Source organism: Lissotriton helveticus, chromosome 5_1 (assembly GCF_964261635.1).
Source record: "Lissotriton helveticus chromosome 5_1, aLisHel1.1, whole genome shotgun sequence".
NCBI classification, from domain to species: Eukaryota; Metazoa; Chordata; class Amphibia; order Caudata; family Salamandridae; genus Lissotriton; species Lissotriton helveticus.
Window position 1 is genome coordinate 822,188,531 of NC_136065.1, and position 17,728 is coordinate 822,206,258.

The following is a 17,728-nucleotide window of genomic DNA, read 5'->3' on the forward strand; positions in this document are numbered from 1 at the left end:
CACTTTTTCACAGTTTTGTTTTGCACTGCTTATTAGAAATTATCTCAAATCACCTACTTTCTAGAACACAATCCCATCATGCTTTTTCCTTCAGTAGGAATCACACAGAAGGATACAACTATTTTCTTGTTCTCTCTGCTAACTAAGAAAGGCAGTAGATGGTTGTCTGGGACCCCGGATGATGACACTGGCCAAATGATTGTGTATTGATGTGATACCAATTATCCTGAGGTGATTCTGAGCACTTTCTCTTTATTTGTCCTTTGCTTTCTATACACACTCAGCAGCTAGTGAGTTGTGGTAACCTCAAGAGATATATATCTAGAGGTAGATGCATAGCATTTTTCGAGTCTAATGGGTTCTAGTTGGTTTTTCAAGTATTAGAATTAGGGGGATTGAATCCTTATGAGACTTAAACTTCCCTCAGACACTTCCTCCTTATATTTGAGTACTTTGATACACCCTCAAGCATCCCTACAAATGCGAAGGGCAAAATTAAAGAGGAGTATGGTGTCTGGGCAAGAACGGGCCATTTACAATTGGAGGCACCTGTCCCTAGTTGCCCTTCTATACATAAACAGCAGTATTACCTTTCCTTTACTACGAACAGCCAGTTGCATTTTCTTTGTATAAGATTCCATCTTAGCACGTTGGACTTTCTGGTAGTTTTCCCTAAGCAATCCGGGTGGACAGACAACTTTACTTTTTGCCCTTGCGACAATAGTACTACCCAGAGCACTTTGCACTTTATTCTTTTTTGTGCACTTTACAAAGATCCAAGGAGCAGATTTTTGAGGCCCTTGTTAAAGAACATTCGCCCATGTACACATTTAGAGGGCTTCAGACATTTGCAGCCATTGACTAATCCTGTTATTTGCACTGCAGTATTAGATTTTATCAAATCAGCAATGGGCATTAGGAAACGATATGAAGTACAGTAATTAAAGGGGAAGGAGGAAATGAATCATGTTAAATAGGAACTAAACTCGACGGTCATTATTTCATCTATGTGCAATCATGTTCTTTAGCTTGCATATGAACTTTTATCTATTTTATAATATTTTTAAAGGACAAAAGAATGTATTTGAAACTTGAATTGTGTATTTAAAACTTGAACTGTCTTTTTGGTTGAAACTTTTATGGCTGTGTGCCGAATAAAGTTAATTTGATGATGATGAGTTTCTGCTCCTAAATTGTAACAGTGCCACTCCCTGCTAGTGGTTTAGAGTCCAAACAATTCTTAATCTGTAAACATATTAGTGCAGGGATCGCAGGTGTTTACTTGGAAGTCATCAAAGCATTTTCTGACTACCCCTCCTGCCAAATACCAAGACTGCTTAATTTTGATTCCACCTTATAACTCTTTCTTCTACCACTATACATTTCCTGTGTCATTTGTTTTACTCTTGCAGGTTCTTTTTAATCCTTGCTATACTATTTTATCACTGTATCCCTTTCTATCTTTTGGTCAAGGTCAAAGTCTGATAATGAAAATTAAATCCAGGGCCCCAACAAATAGTGCAGGTGCCCACCACCTCGAATCATCCACACAAATAAAGCACTGGCCCAATGATGTGGGATCATGGATGAGCATCTGCTTGACTAGTGTTTTCTCCTTTTGAATAGTGGAATTGCCATATTCCCTTGCTGAGTTATGGCCATGGATCCTCAAAAACCTATGTTCATCTTGTCTTTCGGTTCTGCTTTTGTTTCATTGAGGTCTCTCCTGCAGGAAGCATATGCAGTTAGTGCGGTGCTGACAGTGGAATCACATCTTTGTATCCTGTCCATCTACTCACATGTGTGACAACGTGCTTAGAAGTGCCTTGTAAAACCCATTCAGTTATTATCAGTGATAATCATTAAAATGTACCTGCAAATGCATCATTTGCCACAATTTTCCCCAAAGGTGCCATGATGGAGAATACACAACCCCTTAAATACTTGGATATATATTCTATTCAGTATTTAATTTTATTGTCTAGATGTGCTTTCATAGCACCATTCGATGCACATTTCCTGAAAGGCTCCCACTGTCCTTTCTCACTGTGGTTTTAGGGGCATAATTTTCTATTGTGTTTGACATATAGATGTGAAGGTAAACTGCTTTCAAAATACTGCCCAATGTATTGCGTTGTTTAGAATTTCAGTTTATTGCATTTTTAAAGCTATGGTAGGGCAGCCACATTAGTGGCGTAGCAAGGGGGGGCGGTGTGCCCCAGTCGGCTCGTGTTTTGGGGGCGTCTTAGCCATGGGGGGCTGCTGTAGCACAACTTGCCAGCCCCCGCTCTTCATGATGCCGCCGGGCTGCAAACACAGTGTCTGCCACGGGCTGCACAAAACACTAAGATACGCCACTGAGCCACAATCCTGCCCAACCGAGACCCCATTTATGCTATAGCTATCCTTTAGGACCAGGCCCCCCAAAACTTCCACCCCTGGCTTTGGGCCTGTTTAGTGTTATAAGCAGTGGTAGAAGTGGGTGGGATCGGAAGGGCACAGCGTGTTCCTACTTCTTTAATTTAATTGATTCCGTTCCCCTACTTTTTTTATTTTAAACATGCGTCCCAGGATGCGGGTAATATCCAGCTACATCGACAGCAAGTCCTACAGATAAAGCTCGGCGTTCGTGGCAGTTCGGGGATGGGCTGGTAGGCAGAGAAGGAAAAGGACTCTGTCTTTTGCTTCTTGCCCAAGGCAAGAACAGTGTCCACTTCAGCTCTGCCGCTGGCAGCTGCCTCACCCCCCTCTTACTTACTCTTCCTTTCTCTCTTTCTATCTCGCTCCTCCTCCCTTAATGAAAACCCTGACTTGAAGAAACGATCATTACTCCCTCTTTCCTCTCCTTTCGTTTATTTGTTCATCCGTGAATTGTATCCAAAAAAGATAAACACTTTTTCTGGAAATGTCATCTTTTTCTGACATTTTTATATTCCAAAGTGCAGCACTTGAATAGAGAGAAATAAAAGGTTCAAGATGTGAAAACAAACTAATGAAAGCAAGATAGAGCGGTTGCAAAGTGGCCAGATTGATTTTTATTCACACCCACTTTAGTGCCACTTTCTAGAGGTTTGCAAGTGAAGTGCTACTTTTGTTTTCTCATCTTTCTTTCAACAGCATTGCTTTGCCTGGGTGGGGAAGTGCACCATTCCTTGAGGTACTGTACAATAATTGCTTGGTGGGTGGATTGGAAAACAAATTGTGCACCGTGGCTCTGTAGTATGGGATGTGGTCTTTTTAAACCCTAGTTTCTATGTTTTGTAAGGATATCAGCAATGAACATTGAAACAGGTCCCTTCTGAGCCCTGTAGTCATGTCCTTAACTTTTCATGGAAAAGCACTCACTTATTTCTGAATGAGTGTAAAAGTGTAAGGTAACCATTTTGTTCTGCTTAAATTTCATGTGCTTTACTTAATCTTGCATTCACTTGAGTGTTTGAATTTTCCAGGAAGTTTATTTCTTTTTTTAGGCAGCATAGTACTCTTCTCTAGTGCGTAATTTGAATTGAGTCGCATTCAGGTGTTTATAGCGGGGCACAATTGGGTTGTAGCTTAAGGCAGCGCGAGTTTCACTCAGTGGGGCAGTGTGGTGTTCAGTGGGGGAGAGGATGTGGCACTATGGTCAGAGCTGCCAAATTTGGAACTGGGAAACCAGGTTCAACCTTCTTGACCAGTCCACCAGACCACTCTCTAGAGGGAGCACATTCCTGTGCTAAACCTTAGAAGGCCCCGCAAGACCATGGAAGCCCTGGTGTCTTAGCACCAGCAGGTAGACCCTAGAGGTGGCAAGTCTGAGTTAACTTTGAAGGCCTGTCCACCACAATCCATGCTGCTTACTGAGGTCTCAGGATCCTTGAGCAGTGCGGCTCTAGGGCGGTGCTACCGGTGCAATCACACAGGGCACTGACTTTGGGTAGGAGCATCATGTTTGCAAGTATATTATGTTTCTAAAAGCACTTGCTGCCTTTTTCCTGCCCTCCAGCAATGTTTGGCAAAAATGAAAAAGTCATGATGTTCTTCCTAGAGAGAGATGGTGTTTTGTGAAGTGGAAGTATTGAGAGGTGGAAAGGTAGTGCAGAGTGAGATTCTTTTGTTACATGCAGTTTATAAATCAAAATCCTAACATAGAACAGTGAGCAAGTAACTGTCATCCCCCGCCGCAACCACATCACTACCCACCTGAGAGACCTACATTGGATCCCCGTCAATAAGAGGATAACCTTCAAGCTCCTCATCCACGCACACAAAGCCCTCCACGATGCCGGCCCAGCATACCTCAACAGACCACTCAGCTTCTACACCCCCACCTGCAAGCTCCGCTCTGCCGACCTTGCCCTCACCGCGGTCCCCCGCATGCAAAGAAGGACACCGGAGGCACATCCTTCTCCCACCTCGCCGCCAAGACCTGGAACACTCTCCCCACCAACCTCCGGCAGACCCAAGACCTACTGGCCTTCAGAAGACTACTCAAGACCTGGCTCTTCGATCAGTAGCAGCTTCACCCCGCCTGTGCTTTACAAGTGACATGATTGATTGATTGATTGATTGATTGATTGATCTAAGAGCTACATGCAAAATTGCAAACTGCAAGGTATAAATTTGAGCATTATGGTTTTCCCCAGTCTTTGATTATCCTAATATTGCAAAAAGGGTTCATTTGGATAGAAATCAATTCTGGTTATTGAAGAGAAACCCCAACCATGGTATTACGTTCTAAATTCAAAGTTTGTGTTTTTCCAGACCAATCAGTATTAAACTATACTGCCTACTAGTATGGTTGACATGTGACTCCAGCACCTTGTAGTCATTTGTCTTATGAAACATTTCCTATACAGTGATTTTCACACGTATGATTGATGGTCTCTGTGTAACGTGTGTGGCGTAAAGTGCTCTGATATTCTACATTGGTATCAGTGGTGCTGTAAATCAAATTAAATGTATCTGAGCGACAGTGTGCTTATGGAGACTTGAGGGGCACTGTTAAAGGGTGGTAGTGAGGAAATCCATGGCAGAGGTAGTCATTTGGGGGCACCAACAGACATTGTTGTACAGGGCTTCACCAGCACCGGCCGCGGCCCATGCAGGTAAGAGTTGGAGGATATTCAACAAATGACCATAAGGGAAAATTAAATAAATAATTTGTTTTCCCTCGTCATCTGTCTAAATTTCCCCCACCCAACCGACTCACAGCCCCACAGCTCTTACCTGCATGGGACGTAGCTGCTGAGCACTAAAGCCGGACCTGCCCTAGAGGCCAGTCCGCCTCACCCAGCAGTAGCTCCATTGGCCTTGTTTCAGCAGTAGAAGTTGCAACTCGCCAGGGGTCAGCAATGCAGGATTTGAACGCACACCAAACTAAGTTCACAAACTTCACGTTCTCTGCTTCACGCACAAGAACTTTTAACATGTGCTGTCTGCTTTGGGGCCACTGGAATCATGCCGCAATAGAGGACAAAATGATGCCACATTGTTTACTAAATTATGCAGCAAAAAAAGGCAGCAGTGTAATGCCTTATATCTACTAATACTTTATTATTTTGACATTTTTACACATGCTAACAGTCTCTCCAAAGATTTTGCCTTATTACTACCAGCGTAACATACAAATGCAGCAGTGAGAAAGGCATCAGTCAACCTTTGCAAAGGGCTGTCCTCTACGCAGAAACACAAGTCACGTTTTTTTGTAACTTTTGATCCGTTTGAGCTTCAAACAATTTATTAGTTAAAATCTTCAAATTATGCAGCTGATACATTGTGTGGCGAATATTGCAGAGCCATAATTAATTGCAGAGCCATAATTATATGGAAAATATTTGCAAACTAGGATATTTTACCATTTATATTTGAACTGCTCTTGTGGAAAAAGGGAGAAGTGCTGATGGCAGAAACTGCATGGCTCGAAGACAAATTGCTTGTGCTTCTACTTTTAAGTGTATTTGGGACATTCTGTGATTGGAAACGTATCCCACTTTGTGAATGTATTTTAATGTGAATAGCTCATATTAAAGCTTAAACAAAGTTGTATCCATTTGTTGAATTAAATAACATAATAAGTTGTAATTAAGTAGTGAAATGCCAAACAGCCACTAAAAATTGGAATGATTTACTTTTTCTGGCTGCACCTCTGACTCCGCCCATTGACCCAATCCTCGGGTTATTCCTGCCCTCTGATTCTCCGCCCACAGTTCCCCTACTTTTTTTCCCCCACTTCGACCACTGGTTATAAGCAATACAACAGTAGTGCTTGGATTGACTGGGATGCTAGGGGCGTATTTTGTGTGGGACCAGCATGTGGATATTACTAGTCAGTCAGCACGACGCAGGAGAATCCAGATTCCGCTGTAGGATTGTGGCAGTACTCCATGCTTATAACAGACTGCATAATGCTTTATAAATAGAATGTACCCCATCACCTCTGCAATACGAATTTCATTCTGCACCTATTGCTGTAGAATTAAATTCGTATTGCAGAGGTGATCAGGGTACATTCTATTTAAGCTTTATGCGCCACCACTTTCAAAAGTCACCAGGCTCCTTTGCACTAGTGGGTACTGTTGGGGCATCACTATTTGATCAGCTACTGTTGCAACCCTGTTCTTTTGATTCTGGGCAACATCCTACTTCTGGGACGGTGTAAATAATCTAAACGAAATCAGAAGGAAAGTGAAAGCCAAAATATAAATCAAACACATTCACGAAGAAAGTCAATGAATAAAACCAAGAGGGAAACAACAAAAACTCACCACACCAGCAACCCCATTTAGAGGGCCACTCTAATATCGAACACGTGTGAAATTGCTTTCACTCTGCATTTCATACCATTTCTATAGATTTTGAATAATCTGTTTTCAACACATTACTCAACTGTTTTAATATGTGATTACCGGGACACGTTCAATGTAATGAAATATAGGTCGAAACACTGCAACTCTCAGTATGGACAGACCTGTGGTTCTAGTTACTTTATTACCACTCCTTACTTCCCATCAGCCCAGGTTTGGACCGAGTATATGCAAAAGCAGGGTGTATCTATCAATAATGCGCTAGGTGTAGAGGCATCTGGGCATGAGGACTCACTGCGCCCCAGTATTTGCTGTTGTGTGCTACCAAAATTAGGTTAGGAGTTTCATTTTCCTTACATTAGTGCCATTGGCATCTTCTGAATGACATTGGCCAAAAAGCTAACGTGGAGTTTTTTCCAGGATTTTTTATGGTTATTGATAACAAGTATTCCTATTTAAAAAGCCAGTTGGCTCGCCTTTTGGTTTGTTAAACCTAGCCCTAAGGTTGCAGTACCTTGATCCAGAGCAAAATATTGCTGTGCCTGTGGTAGTAGGAGTAGAGCATTGTTTTCTTTTTCACGTGCGCCTTCCTTTTGGTGGAATCTGTGGTTCTACTGTTTGACTAGTCAGTTAAATCAGATCATTGTGGTGAAAACATCAAACCCTGCATAACTGCGGTCCTATACCTTATATGTGTCGGGAATACAAATAATAGGGAATGTGACTACAATATTTTCATTAACAAATCTAAAAACACAAATAACCTTTTCTACAATAAACGAAAATGAAGAAAACAGTTAAAGAGCAATTATGCGAACACTATGTTGCATTCAAATTAAAATTCCAAAAACTATATTAATAAAACCACAAACAGTGGAGCCCTATCGACCAGTTTACGAAAGACAATAGTTACTAAGCATTACATTCAAAATATATCAAAACAATTTATAAAAGTAAAAAAGAAGCATCTTGTTGTACCAAGGGGAGGGCATACTGTCTTGTCAGCTCAGCTTGAAATGTCTGTGATATGCTGCACGCTTAGAGGCTGCTTTCAGAACAGAACGGGCTACCATAACGCAACCATGTCCCCTTAGTTCCAATCTAGTCTCAGACTCCAACAGTGTGGGGCTAGTTTGAAGGTTTCTGCCAGAGTTGATTTTGGTTTTCACTCTGTCCCTGACCAAGGTCTGAACAGAAAACCAAAATCAACGCGGCAAACAGGTCAAGGTAGGCCTATACTGCGGAAATCCATGGCTAGATTGGGCCCAACCGGGCTTCCATTAGGCCTGGGCGGCAAATTCCGTTCCGTTCACGGAATTTGCGTAATTTGGGTAATTTCGCGTTCTGCAGAGAACGCGAAATTGCCCAAAATTCTGTGTTCTGCAACTTCGCGAACTTTTTTGCTTGTTCGCATTCTCAAAATGCGTGTTTGCGAGATATTTCCCCCCGAGCACGCAAACAGCAATTGCAAACAGTAAAAAAGCATCGCGTACAAGCAGTTCCGCGTGTTTGCGGAATTTCTGCGTGTTCGCAGAGATTTTTTACCGTTTCGCGGAGATTTGCATAACGCGATTCTGCAAACTCCGTCACTTCCATGTTTTAATTTTAAAAGTTGTCACAGATCCAAAGTGGCCACGTAGCCTGCAGTCCACTGTCAAGATAATAGAGTTGTTAGATGGCCGTTATGCTCACAAAAAAAACTCTTAATTTAGGAAGAAGGCATTCCCTCAAACCTGCCTTAAAAGAAGAAAAGGGGTCTGTGGTCATACCCAATAGAGATGGGTGACACACAAATTATTAGGGAGAGCCGAGCCAAGAGTCTGAATCAGATCTTAGAGCCCGAGCACGAGCCGAGCCCTGAGAATATGTGTTGTGTAAATCATACAACAAACCACGTAGAATATTGTAAAGACTCTTCACAGTTCAAAAAAGTGTATTTCTTTAACATGTGGAAGGTTTGACATTAAGTACTTATTAAAAGTAATTGTTTCGTGCAACTGGAAGTCAGAACTTACGTATTAGAAAGTGTTTTCATACCTATAATGAAGAAAAAATAATTTTGGTAAAATAAAATAGTTGCCTAAATTGCACAATTTAAGCAGGGAATCCAAGTTTTATCTATGTCTTTTCTTACGTTGCGGCTTTGTATTTAGCCCTTAGTGCTTTCTTATGCAGTTTTTAAAATATAGCTCGATCTAGACAGGAAGGTATGGGATCTCTTTACATGAAGATCAGTTACTTTACACAAGGCCACATGCATTGTTTATAAGAATGGGAAGAGTGAGGGACTTTCCCGTAATATCATCATGGTGAAACAACACAGAGACTCAAATCTTGTTCCCTGGTTCCCTGGTTCCCTGGTATACCTGAGGCTGGCTGCCATAAAGGAGCTCCCACCATGGAGCTTCCGAACTGAGGATTGCTTTACGGTGTAAATTTCCGGAAAAGCCCACCGAGCAAGTCGCCACCACCTGCCCACCGAGCCGCAAAGCAGTGCCGGTTACGGATTGCTGGTCACAGCGGCAACTACCCAGCAGAGGTGAGAAATAATCAAGCAGGAACCCGGGAAAATACCCCGGTCATGGGCTCGGCTCGCCGTTGGCACAAATCCTGGTGAGTGTTAGGAGAGGTGCCTGCAGACTGCCGCCTGCCCTTCCACCCCAGTATGCTTGTCCCCACTTGCAAAGCAGCTATTTATGAGCCGGAAAGTCGCTGCCTTCCCAAATCCCCTGTGACCTGTCGGAGGGAGAGAGATAGGCGACTATTCTGAGGCAGAGTGAGACCACCGCCGCCGTCCTTCCCCGACCTCTAGATGTCTGCAAATGGCCTCCAGTCATACCGTCCTGTACAGCCCATCCTCTTACTGGAGAAAATGGGAATCCCAGCTGGGACCAAGCTGCCGGGCACTCCAACTCTGCCTCTCCTACACGTCGGTGTTCTACCGGACTGGGGGCTGGTCGAGAACGTGGCAGCCATGAAGTTCGGCAAGAGGGCTCACCACGGCACACCTCTGCTGTCGGCTTGCCCATAGTGTTTGATCGACTCTCGGGGGTGAGAAATAACTGCTCAGAAACCCATATTCAATGCAGGCGCGGGAGGAAAGCAAAATAAGGTGAATAGTGAGAGGTGAGCCTGATGCTGCCCCAACTCCCCCTGCGAGCCTGACCGACCGACCTCAGACTGCACAAAGTACTGCCATGGAGTAATGTAATGTTATTTAATGAGGTGCTTATATAGCGCTCTATCACCCGACGGGTATCCTGGCGCTTAACAAAAAGAGAGAGTCCCCACCAGAAGTTAATGGGGCAGCCGAGGTGTGATACAGAAAGGGAGAAAAAGAGAGAATATCAGAAGGAAAAATTACTCCAGCCTAGGGAATAAAAACGTTCTCAACTTTTTCCTGAAATCCATAAGACTTTCGACCTGACGTAGATCCAAAGGGAGAGTGTTCCATAGCCGAGAAGCAACGGCAGAGAAGGATCTAAGTTTAAGTTTAGTTTATTAGCATAGTTAATTAAAACCATTGCAAAAATAGCATACAATATTCATAAAACATGATTAAAATCATTTAAAAGCTGAAGTGAAAAAATACATTGTAATAAAACACTATTGGATTATGCTATTTGGAAGAGTCAATGGGTCACAAGATGCTGTAAATTTTGTTTGATTCAAAAATCTTGGCTGCGGCCATGCTTGCTTGATTGTCCAAGCGAGATTGTCTCCGCTTGTTACCATAATGTTCCCGCCGCTACTCCTAATCCACATCTGGTACCTGTTTCACGGTGATGGGCTTTGAGAGCAATCTTTGATGTTAGCAGCATTTTCTTGTTCAGCCATCCTCAGAAATTTTACCAGTCTGCAGTTTAATTGAGTATTTACCGGGTTTAGGCAGGCCAGCACTGCTTGCCTTATGGTGCAGATGCCTTTCTGTTTGAATGGATCTTTTAGAAGTTGTGTCCGCTCTTGGTGCAGTTCTTCACATAGGCAAATTAAGTGCAGAATATCACCATTCTTAATGTTACACAGCCTGCAAGTGTCTTGGCCTTTTATCCTCAGCCATGGTGGTAGATGCTGAGTACATGGAAGGATCCCCAGTCTGTACCTTAGGAAATTGGCAGAGAAGGATCTGCAACCTGTTCTGGATGTCTGACCCTGACTACAGTCATCAAAAATGTAGAAGCAGAACAAAGGTTACTAGTTGGAGAATACCAGCTAAATTTTCTTTGCAGGTTCTTAGGGCCCATTCCATGAGCTGCCCTAAAGACAGTGCATAGAGCTTTGAATTGAATTCACTGGTGGATCGGCAGCCAATGCAGATCTCGCCAAAGGCTAATGTGGTTGAGGTCCCTCGCTGCCTATTTAAAGCGAGTTTCGCTGCAATGGCTTGTATTCTGTACAGCTTCTCGATAAGGCTGTTAAGCGCACCCAGATATAGAGAGTTGCAGTAATCAAGTCTGCTGAGAATTACGCATCTCACAACCTGCGTTCTAGCAGAGTTAGGCAAAAAAGGGAGTATCTTTCTCAGCACTCGGATTAGCGAGAAGCAAGTGCCAACCATTTTGTTAACCTGAGAATTCAGTTGGAGGTCCTGATCCACCATCACCCCCAGATTGCGTACTGTGCTAGAAGGGGTAATAGGTGCACCAGTAGGGGACAACTGAAAGATGGGTAAAACAGGCTGAACAGATCTTCTGGAAAAACACAGGCCCACATCCGTTTTAGAGCTGTTAAACTGTGATGTGATGTGATGTGATGTGAAAGATTCTTATATAGCGCAACTAACACCTGAAGGTTTCTTGGCGCTTGTGTGGGGGAGGCAGAAAAGAAAAAGGTGAAAAAGAGCTAATTATAGGCTTCAGTGAACAAAAAAGTTTTTAGAAGAGGTCTGAACCTGATATAGGTGGAGGGTAGCCTTAGAGAGAGGGGAAGGGCATTCCAGAAAGAAGGGGCTAAAAAAGAAAACCTAAGGCCTCCGTGTTTCTTCCTCTTAAATCTAGGGACTGTCAGCAGGGCCAGCTGAGACGAACAAAGGCTGCGAGAGGGAACATAGGGGTGAAGAAGGGAAGAAATAAATGAGGGGCCTCCGCCTGCAAGGGATTTAAAAATTATGCAGCCTAGTTTAAACTTGCAGCGAGCAGTGCCCGGTAGCCAATGTAGGCTTTTCAAAAGGGGGCGGACGTGTTGATGTCTGGGTTGGTGAGAGATGAGGCGGGCGGCCTGATTTTGAATCAGCTGCAGTCTTTTGGTCAGATAGTCGAGAATGCCTACAAATGACTAACGCCAATAAAGCCAGAGTGAGGGCCTCGGTGGTGAGGAGGCGAGAGATTTTGCGGATCTTCCTAAGCTGGAAATGACTGGAAGATACTACCGCATTAATCTGGGACTTCATTGAGAGGTCACTACTAATAATGACCCCCAGGCTTTTTGCAGAGTTGACTGGGCAAGGTGGACTGCCCAGTCTTGTTGGCCAGAAGGAGGGCTGCCAAAGGTTAGGAGATCCCCCGACAAGAACTAGCTCGGTCTTGTCGGGGTTGAGCTTAAGATGGTTTGAGCTCATCCAATCGCTGATGAAACAGAGGGTGGTTTGAAAAGTGGAGATTGACTGATCCGAAGGGTCGATGGTAAAGACCAGTTGAATGTCATCCGCATATTTAAACGCGGTGACATTCAGGCTGCGGAGGGAACGGATCAGGGGAGCCAGATATAGATTAAAAAGAAGTGGGGACAGGGAGGATCCCTGGGGCACGCCACAGGTTAGCCCAACCTGACGGGCTGAAAACTGAGACAGCCTGACAGCTTCTTTGCGTTCAGACAAAAAAGAGTGGACCCAGTTGAGGGCAGTACCCCGAATGCCAGCTTCTCTGGCACGGTCGACAAGAATATCATGGTCGACCGTGTCAAAGGCGGCTGACAGGTCCAGCAGGACCAGGGCCTGACAGATGTTAGCGTCGGCCCCTCTACGCAGTTCCTCCATAACAGAGAGTATGACAGCCTCTGTAGAGTGCGCGGGTCTAAACCCGGCCTGCTGGGAGTCCAGAAAACCGGATTCCTCGATAAAGGAGCTGAGAGTATTGGTAACATGTGACTCCAGCACCTTACTGAGGAAGGGAAGAAGAGATATGGGGCGAAAGTTACTCATTATCAGAGGGTCTGCCGAGGGCTTTTTTAAAATAGCCACCACCTCTGCCTGCTTAAAAGAGCAGGGGACCTCACCCATGGCCAGAGAGTTGTTCAGAAGGGCCAGGGGGGGTTCAGGGCATACAGAGAAAGCTTCACGAAGAACAATGGGAGGGCAGCAGTCGCTCGGTGAGCCAGAGGAGACTTTATGAAGCAAAGTAACAAAGCCTTCCTTCGAAATGGGAGGGATCTGGGATAGGGTATGGGAATCAAATGGAGGGCAGGAGGCGTCCAATAAAGGGAGGATAGGCGGGACTTGAGTAGAAATACTGTTTTTAATTTTAGTTATCTTATCGATAAAAAAATGGTTGAGGGAGTCACAAAGTGACTGGGAAGGGAGAGGTGCAATGGTAACTCTGTTAGGGTTGGATAACTCCTCTACTATGGAGAAGATGTCTTTGGATTTATTGGTGGAGTCCAGGATCTTTTTTGAAAAATACACAGTCTTAGCTAAAGATATGGCTGCTTTGTACTCTTTGAGTAAGGTGGAAAATGCCAATTTTGTATCTAAGCTATAGCCCCGGCGCCAACGCCGTTCAGCCTGTCGGAGGCCAAGTTTCAGGGCTTTAAGTTCCTCAGTGAACCACCTTTGGACGTCATGACGGCGCCTGGCTCTGATCGACTTTAAAGGTGCCACAGAGTCAGAAGCAGAGGTGAGCGAACTGGTCAGTTCCTGGGCTTGTGTGTTGATGGATCCGAGGCTGTAACTGTAACCAGTTCTTCTTAAGCCACCTTGTGGTGCTAGTCATACACTCGTGAAATCCTTCCAGGAAAATGGAATCATTCCCTTCCAAGGAAAACACGAGCTGGGTGTCATCCGCATAGTTCACCACCTCCACTCTAAAAGATCTGATAAGTGAAATGAGAGGCTTCAAATAGATGTTAAAGAGCACAGAGCTAATCCCTGAGCCCTGCGGGACCCCCTGTCGTAAGGAAGACTTGTTAGCGGAGAACGACAGAAGGCACACTGTCTGTGTCCTATCTGTTAGATAACAGCAAAGCCAGTCAAGGACTAGACCAGTCACACCCTGGTCTTTAAGTCTCTCCAACAGTATACCGTGGTTTACAGTGTCAAAAGCCGCTGACATGTCCAACAGCACCAAGATCACTGACTGGCCACTATCCGCCCGCATCCTCATATCATCAAGCATGGTAACAAGTGCTGTTTCAGTACCGTCCTTGGGCCGAAAGCCAAATTGCATCTCGTCAAGGAGCGAATACTCCTCAGATACTGGGATAGAGACTTACTGACAATGTGTTCCAGAATTTTAACAGGATATGGCAATAAAGAAATTGGCCGATAGTTGGCCACACACCCGGGGTCAAGCGTGTTTTTTTTTTTAGAAGAGGGGTCACAACTGCTTCCTTCCAGTTTTTAGGGACCTCCCCCGTCCTCAAAGATAGACCACAGATCTGTTGTAAATAGGGAAAGAGCTCGGCCCCGTATTCCTTCCAGATTCTGTGGGGAAGGGGGTCCAGGGGGGACCCAGAGGTGATACCTCTGGCTAAGATATTAAATGTTTTCTCCTCCGGAATGCGAAAGCAATCCAGAGTATGCTGGCCGTGTTTTAAAATGCTAGGGTTGCTGGGCTTAGAGTCTGGTGATGGCAGAAAACACTGCTCAGCATTGGACAACTGAGAATCAGGTTTTCCCACCACTGTTGGTGGATCAAAATCCCTAACTATCTTGTCGATTTTATCCTCCAGATAGGAAGCTAACTCATCGCATAAAGCTTGAGTAACTGGAATTTTGTTATTAGCACAGTCAGGTTTAGACAGACTCTTTACTAAGCTGAATATAGCTTTGGTGCTATTAGCTGCTAGTAGAATGGTATTAGCAAAATACTCGGCTTTAGTTTTTGCTATAGTGTTTTTGTACAGATTAAGTTGATTCTTAAAAGCATTTTTATCTGATTCACTATACCCTCTTCTCCAGGCTTTTTCAGCCACTTTACAACCCATCCTGAGTGCTCGCAATTCCTCGTTAAACCAGGGGGCTGACGGTTTCTCTCTCATTTTTAGTTTCTTTGCAGGAATATGATTATCAAGCCTCTCGGATCTGCACACAGTGGAATTGGTAATTCCAGTCCACCGACCTACCAGGGTCCAGGCTGTCTAAGACATTCCAATGCAAGGGAATTTTAAGCTTACTCAATGTGGCCCATTCTTTGCCCAGTCGATATTGCCTCTGATGATAAATTTTACACACATTAGGCAGAGTAAGCCTAAAATTTACCAGACTATTATCAGTCCAGCACAGTGGTAGAACATCTATGATTGTAGCCATGTTGGAATTAGCAAACAATAGATCTAATATATGTCCACCCTGGTGCGTAGGTTGCAACACCAGCTGGGGCATATCGAAGCTTGCGCAAGCTTCCTACAACTTTTCTTTAAACGCCGTGTCCAGCGGGCCTTCAGCCCACAAGTTGAAATCACCCAGGATGATCAGTTTAGAGTGCGTCAAGGCCAAGTTACACACTACATCAATCAGGGCAGAGCACTTAGAGTTAGGTCCTCCTGGGGGTCTGTAGCAGAGCATACCGGTTAATAGATAACCGTGAATTTCCCTTAAGGAAAACCCCAGGAGTTCGAACCCTTCGGCCTCATCTACTTTAAGAGGGGTGAAGTTCCATTTATCTTTGAGGATTACTCCCAACCCTCCTCCTCTCCCTGATATACTGGGTTTGTGAAAAACATTATACCCAGGAGGGAAAGCAAGTCCTAGTTCAACTAAGAAATCAGTGCGGGTCCAGGTTTCTGAGATACAAAGTACGTCCAGGTCGTGACATTCCAGCAGGACGTGTATTTCCTGAAAATGCTTAACTAGAGACCTGGCATTCACAAGACCGCACATTATCTCAATCAGCGAGCCATCAGTACGCAAGGCCTGGTCCCCCTCCCTCCAGCCTTAACCCCTACCTAGGACTTCTGCCCACCAAGCCTCATAAGTTGGTCCTTGGAGTACCAAACACTGGCAGGGGGTGGAGGCTGGGAGAGCGGTCCAGCAGCATGACGGGCACTGTGCACGGTCGGTGCGCGGATGGGCACAGATGGGCTTGCCTCTGGGTTGCCTCCTGGCGCACCATCGGCATTTCCGCTGCGCACGCGTGCTGCACGCTTGCATGGGTCTCCCTTTTAAAGAGGGAAAGGATCGTTATTGCACTAGAATGCTAGAGCATTGGTTTCCCATGCGCTCCGGGTGTCACCCGCCCACCTGACTCCCGGCACCACCCGTGTGGTGCAGATGTGCCCCAGAGTTCCAGCGACCATAGGACTGCCTTCACTCTCACCTCCATCAGACATTGGACTCACCCGAAGGTGAAGAGGAGTCCCTCGCCTCTTTATGACTCTGGCTCCATGCCCAATCACTGATCTATATTGTTATCAGATGTTCACATGCTATTTTATGCCTGCATGTTTGCCTGCTCATTTGGCAGCAACACTGCTAGTTTATGCACATACGCCACTCCTATGTAACAGACCCGGCTCCAGGAATTTTTATTTGGGTGTGCCAAAGGTGCTTATGGGTGGGCCACTGCGGGCTCGATTTGTTACAAAAATGTCTGGGCAGGCCTGCTTGAGGGCCCTCCTTTATCTCTTATTAGTCTTACAAGGCCCAGTAAAACGCACTATTTTCCAAATCTCTTTCTAAATATTATCACTCTCAAAAAGTGTTTTTTCCATGTAATGTTCCTTTGATGGGAAGAGGAGGTTTCTGAGGTGGGAGTATCCGGCAAATGACACTTCACCGGCTCTCTCTGTGCGAGCCTTCAGGGAGACTCCCTCTTCATTGCTACCTCCACCTGACCCCGGACTCTGCAACGCTCTCCCTTACAGGCTTGATTATCCACTACTCCTCTCCAGTGCACCTTATCGCACAGCTGAACTTGGGCCAAAGCCCCATATCAGGCACCATAGGGCTCCACATTAATTTTTCCCAGTAAAAACATAAGTAAAATCACCTTCAAAATTAAAACATTGAATATAGCAGTAAATATAATTAGCACACACTTTAAAGTATGTTCCACAGAAGCCCTTATGACCCGACTGCTAATTAAATAAACAAAAACAGAAAGGCCATGACAGGGCCGGCTTTAGCGTTGGTGCAAAAATCCTTTTTGGCAACCCACCACTGACCTCCTTCTCCGTAAATACCTTTACTACCACCTTCCAACAGTACCCCTCATCCCTCCATGGGCTCCCCTATTGACCTCTTCCTCGGATTCCCTCACTGTCACCCTCCACTGGTGCCCCTCATCTCTCTGTAGCTCCTCCCCCTCATGACCTCCTCCTCAAACTCCCTCACTACCACCCTCCACTGGTGCCCTTCATCTCTCTGTAGCCCCTCCCCTCCTGACCTCCTCTTTAGACTCCCTCACTACCACCCTCCAACGGTGCCCCTCATCTCTCTGTAGCCCCTCCCCCTCACGACCTTTTCCTCAAACTCTTTCACTACCACCCTCCACCAGTGCCTCTCATCTCTCTGTAGCCTCTCTCCCTCATGACCTCCTCCTCAGACTCCCTCACTACCACCCTCCACCAGTGCTCCTCATCTCTCTGTAGCCCCTCCCTCTCATGACCTCCTCCTCAGACTCCCTCACTACCACCCTTCACCAGTGACCCATCTGTCTGTCGCCCCTCCCCCTCATGACCTCCTCCTCAGACTCCCTCACTACCACCCTCCACCAGTGCCCCTCACCTCTCCCTAGCTCCCCCTCCACCCCATGACCTCTTCCTCGGATTCCCTCACTGCCACCCTCCACCAG